Below are 11,258 nucleotides of genomic sequence, written 5' to 3' on the forward strand. Positions count from 1 at the left end.
CAGCAAATGCAGATGTGCCAACAGAGGTAATATCCACAAGTAGTGTCCCACTCATCAGTAGCACATGATTGGATTAGACTGCAGATTATCGTGTAGGCGGTGAGCGCCAGGCAAGCAGATAGCCATGCCTTCAGAAATTATTAATCACAATAAAACCAACGCTTAAGTGTTTTTCTCCCAGTGAATATATCAGCAACAGAAAGAAAAAAAGCTGCCTTATATATAAGATTAACTGTAATATGCAACTGCAAGCACAGCACAGCCAAGACTGATGACTGGCTGCAGAAAATGTTCCTTAACTATACGATGCAATTTATGGTCGCCAAACATACAAAAAGAAACACATTTTAATCATCTGCATTTCTCATCACTGACAGGCTGACCGCTGTTTTTATACCTCCGTGCCGGCTACACTCGTGGCTGGAGGCATTGTTTTCGGGTTATCTGTCCATCCGTCTGTATGTCTGTCCGTCCGTAGCATTCTCGTGAATGTGATATCTCAGGAACGCCTGGAGGAAATTTCTTCAAATTTGGCACAAACATCCACCAGGACTCAAGGATGAACTGATTTGATTTTGGTGGTCAAAGGTCAAGGTTACGGTGACCTAGAGCTGCATGATTATGGCCAAAATGATAATCATGATTATTCTGATCAATATTGAGATCACGATTTTTATAATGATTATTCATAGATTTTATGGACGTACTATTTTTATTGCAATTTCACATTTAAATAAACAGAGCGCAGCTTTCACTTCCATGTTGTGCTACATTCCAACCGTCAAAGCTTCTAAATGTTCTCCTTTTACTTTGTTATTGTAATCTATAGTGGTTATTTGCATAAAAACACAATTCAAATGATTAGGAAATAAATGATTGTATTTTTATTTAAATATTTGCTTTAATTAAAATCATTTTTGGCATTAGTAGTTCTAATTATATATTATAAACTGCTTAGAGCTAGTGTTGGGAAGTTAAACAGGTCATATTTCTTTCTCTCTAACATCTATTTTATATTGCTGTGAAAACATCTCCTTCAAACAACTGGATTTATTCAAGTTTCCCGCCAAAAACTACATTTTATAAGATTACATTTGAACACATCATGATAGCGTCATAAATTACCTTCACCCAATACTCATATTAACTGAATAGAGCTTGAATGCACCATAATGTGCTTCGTGCGGATATAAAAATCGTATATATGAGACTGCTGAAAACCGTTCGGCTTCGATCGGCTGCTGATTGACGGTTCATCTCAGGTTGTTTGTTTAGGAAGCGCTGGATTTATGCAACAGAGTTTTCTAAGAGCGGAGCACGGATTATAAATGTCAATATCGCAGTCGATCATGTTCATTTAATTGTGGGAAGCCAAAATTGTGATCGCGATTAATAACCAATTAATTGTGCAGCCCTACTGTGACCTCATGTCCGTCCCATTCTGGTGAACGCGTTATCTCAGGAATGCCATTAGGGATTTCTTCAAATTTCGCACAAAAGTCCACTTTGATTCAAGGATGAACTGATTAGAATTTGGTGGACAAGGTCAAAGGTCAAGGCCACTGTAACCTCACGTCTGTCCCATTCTCATGAAAGTGATATCTCAGGAACGCCTTGAGGGAATTTCTTCAAATTCGACGCAAAAGTCCACTTGGACTCGAGGATGTGACCTCACGTCCATCAAAAGTCCAAAGGTCTAAGGTCAAGGTCACTGCGACCTTATGTCCATCCCATTCTCATGAATGCGATATCTCAGGAATGCCTGGAGGGAATTTCTTCAAATTTGGCACAAAAGTCCACTTGGACACAAAGATAAACTGATTAGAATTTGGTTGTCAAAAAGTCAAAAAGATGAGGTCATTGGGAATATCAACATTTTCCTCAGACATATTATAAAATTACAAATAAAAACAATATATGACTAAAATTACAATATATTAACTTATTATGCGCTGAAAAACAAACTTCCATGGCCTCCGCCATTTAACATCAACAAACACGTCACAACTCGTAAACTTTCCACTTACGAGGTTGTGAATACCACAAGTTCATATGGACTCTTCTTGTGAACACGGTGAACACGACCCCATTTGAAGGCACCATTATATGCTAATAGAGTGCTACAGGAAGGAGTCCTAAAACCCGGAAATGAGATTTTAGCGCTTCCGGTTCCCTCGCCTAGAAGTCAATGAGTTTTTTGAATGGGTTTTTGGTTAGATGCCTGAAATAAGGTCTGTGTTTAACACAAGCTTAAGAGATTTGAACGTTTTGTTCTACGATATTAAATACGTCAGTAAATATCCTGATCGTGAACTTGGAAGCTTTTATATGTCTTTAAAAAGGCAGTTGCTAACAAGTGGCTAAATGACACTACAGGATGTCATCACGCCAACACGTCTGCCTTTACAGCCTCATTGTGTAGACTCATGCTCATGCAACAGTGGTGTAGTTTGTTTATAGCCTAATGTTAGCTTTTTACTTTTGGAGATTGCATTCACGCTTCAAAAATCCTAAACGTTCTGTTCATTTGTGGAGATTATCTTGCTGAACAAAACGTGTAAGTATCATAAATGTTTGTTTGCCACAAAGCGTATTTTCTGCAGTAATCCAAAACCCAAAGGGAAAATCCCATTGGCCTTTTGTCGAGGGAACCCGTGCGATTCTAACTTCCTGGTTGGCCTACAAAAGTACATCATCCCTGCACCACTCTATTATGACAATTTCACACAAATGTCTAACAGTGGTAAAATGATGAAGTGATGACATTTTGGACCGACATGGATGTAAACTGCAACTTGATTGGTTTGCGGAGACATACAAACACGAGGGAGTAATTCTAGTTCTGATTATGCTTTGCAATTTAGTTTTCTTGTGCATTCACTGGGCAGAATTGCTCAGCAACCAGAAAGATGACATCCTTTAATGATTCAAGGCTCACAGATGAGTGACCACGAATGTGATGTTGTAATTTTCCAATTTTGTCGCAATCTCGCCGGGGCATGTAAATGGCAGCCGGATGAAAAGAAGAGAATGCCTTAAGAACACGGCCTCAATGTGTAATTTGGCATTAACCATGTTTTACATGTGAGTCATGGTAATAATAGCGAACACCAAACGGTTGACAGGGGGGATTTGTGCTGGGATTAGAAGGCGCGCACACAGTGACGCCTTATTGAAAGATGGCAAGGTTGTCAGCACATGAACGGTAGGGCTCTTGCAACATGGAACAACAGATAAAATGTGGCTCATGCGGATCACCTTTAAGCGCAGGGGGGAGCCCATTACGCTGATCTCCTTCACTACATGATAAACATTATGGCAGCTGCAAGACATTACATCGTAAACACAAACTCTGAGTTGTTGTAGAAATGTGTAAAAGCCATGAAGCAACATTTAAACAAAATAGATTTTGCCTTAGGAACGTAATTTAGTTGGTATTCTAAGATGCACCTCGTACTCAAAGTGATTCAACCTAATTATGAATAAATTAATGGAGGGTGTATTCCCAGTTTAACAACCTCTTAAACCACCACTGCATGCAGAACACAAATATTCAGCTTCTTAGCTGAAATAAATCCGCCCTCCGGTATATTTTGCAAGCACTGTAGACAATCATAAATAACCCTACAAATAAAGACAATAAATATTAATGCAATTTTGGATGCATGAATAATAAAAAAGAATGCATATAAAAAGATGTAAAACTATATTTATCCAGGGAAGGCTTTGCTGACCAAGCCTCAGCCGCTTGTGATACAGTTGAGCACAATAAAGATGAGTTTGTTCAATATTTTATGCAGCCGCTACCAAATGTTTTGCTTTTCCTCGATACCTAGATCCACAAATAATGCACCTACTTATTCAACGAACCCGGGGTCCGTTATTATCAAGCCCTTCAAAGCTGTCACCGCATGGAGAGGCAGCGCTGTGCAACAATAAATTTGGAATTCAATTAACCAAAGCACATCTTGACCTTTGATATCACAACATAAGAAGGTAGTTATTGTCATGTGTTGTTGTGTAACCGTGTCCTACATGCAAAACCAACTGTATGTGCAAGTCAGCTTTGTTTTCAAAATTCTGCAACTTTTCTCCCTTCATCAGCAACAATGTGTTTATCTCTCTTCTCGCTTCCTCTGTTTTATTCCGCCTCTCTTCTCTCAGACTTCACCCCTCTGTCTCTATTGATCTAACGTCTTTATTGAGGGTTTCTTTCACTTTCCGTCTCCAAGGAGATGTATTGACATTCAAAGCTGCCGTTTGTCATATCAATAATTTACCCAGCGACTGTGAGGTGCCCTTAAATATGCAACAGAGCATCTCAACAACAAACGTTCATAAAGCATCGATGTTATGGATGTAACTGTATACTGTCCAGTCGATTTACTGCTGCACCATGAGAGGGTTTTATGAGCCGAATGCCTGTTTGCAGTTACGCCCATAGCAAGAAATAATACGGGAATTAGTTGATTGATTGAGGTATTGATGTCTGGATGAATTGTGCTGTTTAAAATCAACTTCATACGGTACCTGGAGGTGATTACAGTTATTGTTCAATTTGAATTATGTATTTATTTACTTATCAATCCATGTTTGAATTAATGAATCTAACTATAAAGCAAGGAATCTCTGTCATGTTATGGTTCATCCAATCGACTTCCCAATTGGCTCAGGACCCAAGGGAGTGCTGTGTCGAATATGTTGCCACTTTCACAATAAACTTTACATTTTGGCCTGTAACTTATGAACCGTATAACAATCAAAAACAAAATTATTTTTGTGGGACCAGACAAATCTATCCACATAAGCCACGGCCATTTGAGTGTAGATTGATTTTCCACTATTTTGAATTGTGTCCGAATCTGATTTTTTTGCTACTCCTACAAATTTTGTGTGGCAGGGCTTTTTTTTTACAAAAAATGTCATCTCCTGAACGCTTTGTGCAATTGCACCCACATTTGGTGGACATGTGTAGATATGTCTGAGAGACCATGACAAATTTGGTTGCCATTTGGCCAATAGGGGGCACTTTAGCAGCATCATCTAATTATTAAGGAAGGAATCTCTGTCTGTCTGTTTGTCTGTCTGTATGTATGTTTGACTGATCGGCCCGCTCCGGACGGGCACTGTACTACTGTAGTGTTTTTAACATTCCAAATTTTAACATACAATACACACAATAAAAAAAGAGTTAATTCCAGTCATATACATATATACTATATATATACAGTATACTGTGTATATACTGTATACTGTATATATACTGTGTATACTGTATATATATATTCTCCAAGCAAATGAGCATGTTTTTAGCTGGCCATGAGATACATCAAACAGTTTGATTAACTGAGATATTTAATATAATCAGACAATGTTCTGACTGAGAAATACTTTTGTATTGTGTCGGAGTGCATCTTATCACTTATGTTGCTACACACGTACTTTTACAACATTTTATTAATCAATCCCCGACTCCTCCAGTCTACATGTTGAAGTGTCCTTGGACAAGATCCTGCACCCCAAACTGCTCCCTAAGGCTGTGCCATCGGCATGTGAGTGTATGTGAATGATTAGAATAGATCCTGATGGGCAGGTTGGCACCTTGCATGTCAGCCTCTGCCATCAGTGTATGAATGTGTGTCTGTGTGTGCGTGTGTGTGTGTGTGTGTGTCTGTGTGTGTGAAGGGGGTAAATATTGGCATATAGTGTAAAGCACTTTGAGTGGTTGGAAGACTAGAAAGGTGCTTTATAAATGCAGGTCCATCCCCCCACTCCCCCACTCCCACCTCCTTAGGAAGTAGTAACATATAACCCTTCCTAGGCAGCGTGCACACACAGAAATGACAGCAGAACGTTTGCCTGTTTCACAAGCTGTTTGCAAGATCAAACTCGTTTATAATGCAAGTGCCTACTCAGTGGCTAATTTACACATCGTTATATAAAAACACAAATGCATAATCAAGTTCTTGTGTGTTCTTGTAACTAAATACTTATACCCACTAACTGCCAGGTGTTGAGTAAATAACAGAACTAACACTAACTGGTTATGACCCAGACTGAAGAGTGAAAGAGGTCATATAAAATATGGCTGACACATCTGACCTGTTTAATAATGATGTACCTTGGGAGATGTGAAATTATTTTTTCAGTAAAATGACACAATACGCCTCAAATCTCAGAGCATTATGTCAGTTATGTTTTCTGACTACGTAACTGAGTAACATCAGTTACGTTAGCGTAATCATGTTTGCCTCTCTGAACTGCATTACTAACTTCAAACATAACTATTTATTCATGTACATATAAATAAAACAAGGAACTGTTGGGAACAATTGGAAGTTATGTTACAGCTTATATTAGAAGCTATTAAAAGTATTTTCTATCATTCTGAGGTTTTCTTTTATTGGCGTAACCCTGTTATTTAGAACTTAGTAAGGACTTCACACACAAACTTATTGTTAAATAATGGTTAATGGAGTTGCTGGTTTTAAATTAAAAGTCTTAGCTGGCCTCATGCAAACATGCAGCATTGCCACTACTAAAATATAACTCCTCTAATTTATAATTTTACAGAAGCACAGTTTTGTTCAAAGCCAGCTCAATTTAGCCCATAATACCCAGAAGTATGCAGTGGCAAGATCTTTTTTTTCCATTATTATTCCATAATTAATGAAGTAGATATTATTTTTGTCCTGAGAGCTACTGGGTCAACAGATGTAAGTCTGGCTATAACATAAACACTATAGAATGTCTCCATCTAGTGACAGAACAGGTGTAAACATTCATGTTTCATCTATCACTTGGGTGTTCTTGGAGGAACATGGATCATTCAAAGGAGTGGTCAAATCTTGGGCTGATGGTAGATTGTTTTTCCAAGACCTTTACAATATTTGCCAATAAGGTGGGACCAAAAATAAGGAGAATGACTCTGTTTTGACTGCAGGATCACACATGAGGGTGATCATATTTGACTATTTTTAGTCTTTTTTTTTTATTTAGAGATTAAAGTTTAAAGCTGCTATAATCAATATTTTTTATAATAACAAGCACTCAAATTACTATGTGTATATGAAAAGTGTCGCTCGTAGTAGCAGACCCACAGATAGTTATCAATTGACTATGCAGTTTACTTCAGCTGTACGAAGCTTTATAATAACTTTACTGTTTTGGTTCAGTCTCACCGTTTTCATCAGGCAGCTGTTTTTAGCAAAGAAAAAAAAGCTATATAAACCCATTGTACACTACCCGCTCAGCACCAAATGTCAGACAGTCAAAGTAAGCAGCTAGTTTGTGAACATAGTGGAGCATTTAGCGGCTAAAGAGCCTGATATTTTCAGGAATTTCAGGAGTTGTGTGCAGACCAAAAACAGAGCTAAAAGGAGAGTATATATTGGACTTAAGCCAAAATTATACTTTGCGCATCCGTGAGTATATGCAAGGGTCCGCGAGGGTCTGGGTGATGTCAATTTCAACATCAGAGGGTGCATGCATAGGCTCTGTGCGGACAACTGCATACCTCACATTTGTTTCGACCATGCTGACATGTCCGAACAGGAATACAAAATCCTCCAAGCGGACTCCAGAAAGTAGTAGCCTATAAATTGAACTACTAGGCGTCTGTGGTGTCCGCAACTGACATGACTTAGAATTAATGTGAATGTTGCTTTGTGTCCACTGGATGTGTAAATAAGCAAGTAGTAATAAGTTTGCTATATCAACTATGTCAGTGTTGTGTTTACAGATTGTTTCCACTGCCCTCAAGTGGTCTAAAAGATGAGTTAAAGCTAGTTTAAAGGGAGGGTTGTTGATCTTGAGAAACTCGCAAGAGTATATAGATTATTAAAAATTAGTAGATCAAAAAACCTAGCCCAGTGTTGCCAACTCTTTTCCAATGAAAGTAGCTGGCAGCACTAGCTCCAAAAGACCCTAAATTTAGCGAGAAAGTTGCTACATAGACAGTCCATCCCTTCAGACCTCCCCCCAAAGCCACTCCCCCAAAATTATCATTACGAATATAAACATGTCATAATGAACGTGAACATTGAACATGGCTATTATTAATACTCACAGCTGTCAAGCTAGCGGATTGTGGAAGACTCCGGTGATGCGCAATAATGCACTGGCAGGTAAGTAACCCATCCAATCATTACATTAGGGCCGAATGAAATGATTGGACGGGCTTATTGCAGTGAGAGTGGTATCAATCTTCTCATCTAACTCGCATGAAAGCAAATATGCATATTCCCAAAAAAAACGTCATGCTATATTTATTTAAAACTATATGTGCATGTTTGGGCTAAAGGCTCAAATGCACCTGTGCTCCCTGTGAGGAAGATAACCAAGTGGCTCAATCAGAATTTTATTACTAAGTCTCGGTCAAGTGTCATATAATATCCATATCAATTGAAGACCCTCTGAGCTAATTTGGCAGCATTGTGTGCAATATCACTGCACCCCCTGTTTAAGATGTTCGTCAGCAGTTCCCACATCTACACTGCCTGAGGAGCACAATTAGGCCAAAGAAAGTTCAACAGCAGGTCACTCTTAATTGTGCTGAAAAGGGTATTTCACCCTTTATTTTACACTTTACATTCCAGACCATCATCGCTTTCTTGCGCCCTCGTTATCTCCCTATGAGGGATGAGCAGCAAAGGCATGTACATGTGTCCTCCATGGACTGAATTTTAAGCAGTTTTATTGAATTAAATAGTGTGATAGCCTTCGGTGATATTCAGTGTTCTGCTGGTTAAAAGCGGCTGAGAACACCTGATTGATTAATTTGTAATTCATATGGGAATCATTTGAATTTCATATTTGTATTTTGTGACAGTTCTGTTCGTTTAGGCTGAGACATTACTTTTTTTTTTATAAATTGTTGCCATATATGTATATTCTAAAGCCACAATCCACCTTGTACAAGGTTTATTTGCACAACAAATATTGTGAATAGATACTCCTTCAAGCCAATATTTATTTTCCAAATGTGGGCAGTGGGAGAAGGAAAATGTTAATGATGCTTTTAATTAGAAGATTAGAGAGAATGGCAAACACTCCGAGGCATCGTGGAGGACTGGTGGGATTTCATATTTTCATGCTCAGACTTTTGAATTATGAGTTTGTCTCACTGATCGTACAGCCCTTTTTTTGCAAGCACAGCGTTGTTCAAAAGATGACTTGAATTAACTTTTAAAGCCAAAATGCATTAAATGTTTATGAGAGTCTAAGAAAATATGAATAAGGAAAGCTTGTTGATGATAATTACCTTATAATTAACCTGCCATTAAGGAAACAGTGAGGCTTTGGCAGAGTCAGCATGTAGAAGTGAATCGTTGCCAGTCCTTGCAGCTGTTTCTCAGACTTAAAGATCTACAATTTCCTGATCTGATAACAACATCTAGTAGAGCGGGATGTTGATGGACTGATCACTACTGGTTATTACTTTTCATGTGGCAGTGAGCCATTACCAGGACTCTGAAACCAAATGAGCTAAATAGAGTTCAGCCATCATTAATTTTTCACACATGGGGTTTTCCTACCTTGTCATGTCAGAACGTCTTACGTCTCCTTTTGACCGGGTTTTGACCCTTTTGTTTTATTCTCCAACACTGCCACCAGAGGTCTCCATAAAATTACAAAATGGTTCCATTTTTCCAGACAATTAAAATCTCTCTGAAACAAGTCACATAGCACCAGTAACACCATGTCTCTCACTCAATCCTGCCAAATGAGGATCCTATATGTGTATGGAAGCCCATTTCCGCTGATGTGATGAAAAAATTATACTGTAAGTCATTAGACTTGAGAGACTTTGTTAATAATAAATATTGACTTAGTATCTCAAAAAAATGATTCAGTATCTCAAAAATAATGACTTACTATTTCAAAATAAGGACTTAGTATCTCAAAATAATAAGTTACTATCTCAAAATAACAAGTAATAATACGTAATAATACGTTTTTCAAGATACAAAGTCATTTTGAGAAAGTTTCTCATTATTTTGAGATACAAAGTCATTATGTCAAGAAAGTTTCTCATTGATTTGAGATACTAACTAATTATTTTGAGAATGTTTCTCATTGATTTGAGAGAGTTTCTCAGTATTTTGAGATACTATGTTATTATGTTGCGATACTAAGTCATTATTTTGAGATTCTAAGTCATTAATTCAAGAAAGTTCCTCATTATAATGTCTTACAGGATCTTTTTTTTTTTTCATCACATTGGCGGAAATTGGCCTTGTAAGAACAGTTTATCCATATTCACAGCTCTAATTAGCCTCTCAGTGAACCTTGAATTTGTTCTGTAATAGTCTTGCCTTGTGAAACTTCACACATAATCCTTCAGTCAAAGCTTTTAAATTAAACTTATTTATGGACTATTTTCCTCTTAAGAGATAGATATATTAATTAAAATTCACACATTGGATAATTTTTTTAAGAAGCCTGAAGAAAATTGCATCAAGAAATCATTTAAAAAAGCTATGCTTCAGCCCAATGGACGGCAGCTAGTTGATACCAACCTTGAAGCTTCTCTTGACCTTGAAACCATTGAAGCACCAGTCCACAAACTGGATGTTGTGCTTGGTTTTGATGGTGGCAAGGGCGGCTTTGACATCGTTGACAACCTTATGGGTGATTTCAGAAATTGTATTGTGTATTTTGGGATCCTATAACATTTTTCAGGACAATAGGCTATATTAAATGATTTCTTATATTACTGTTTTAGCTGAGATCTATGCCTTTTAAATGCTGCGTTCAAGTACTCCTTCTGAATCCTATTGTCCCTTCTTCTTCTTCTTCTTCTTCTTCTTCTTCTTCTTCTTCTTCTTCTTCTTCTTCTTCTTCTTCTTCTTATTATTATTATTATTATTATTATTATCATTGTTGTTCTCATCTAATTAGGCCTAGTAGTAGAAGTTTGTTGGTGTGCTTTTATTTGTGTTATTGCGATTCATTAATTCATTCTCACTGTGCAATATCATTTTCCACTTGTGCAATTTTGTTAATAGTCTGTTTATTGTCAATACTGTATATACTGTTCCTATTTTTATACTTCCTTCTATTTAAATGGTTCATATTTTTACTGTTAGCTGATTCATCTTGTTTTTTTGCTCTATCCCCTTTGCTGCTGTACACTGCAAATTTACCCACTGTGTGACTAATAAAGGAATATCTTATATCTTATCTTATCTTATCTTATCTTATTGCACAGCAATGTACAGCAATACAGAAGGATCCCATTGGCAGGAAGAGTCGAA

The sequence above is a fragment of the Sebastes umbrosus genome, chromosome 6 (genome assembly GCF_015220745.1).
Source record: "Sebastes umbrosus isolate fSebUmb1 chromosome 6, fSebUmb1.pri, whole genome shotgun sequence".
Lineage (NCBI taxonomy): Eukaryota > Metazoa > Chordata > Actinopteri > Perciformes > Sebastidae > Sebastes > Sebastes umbrosus.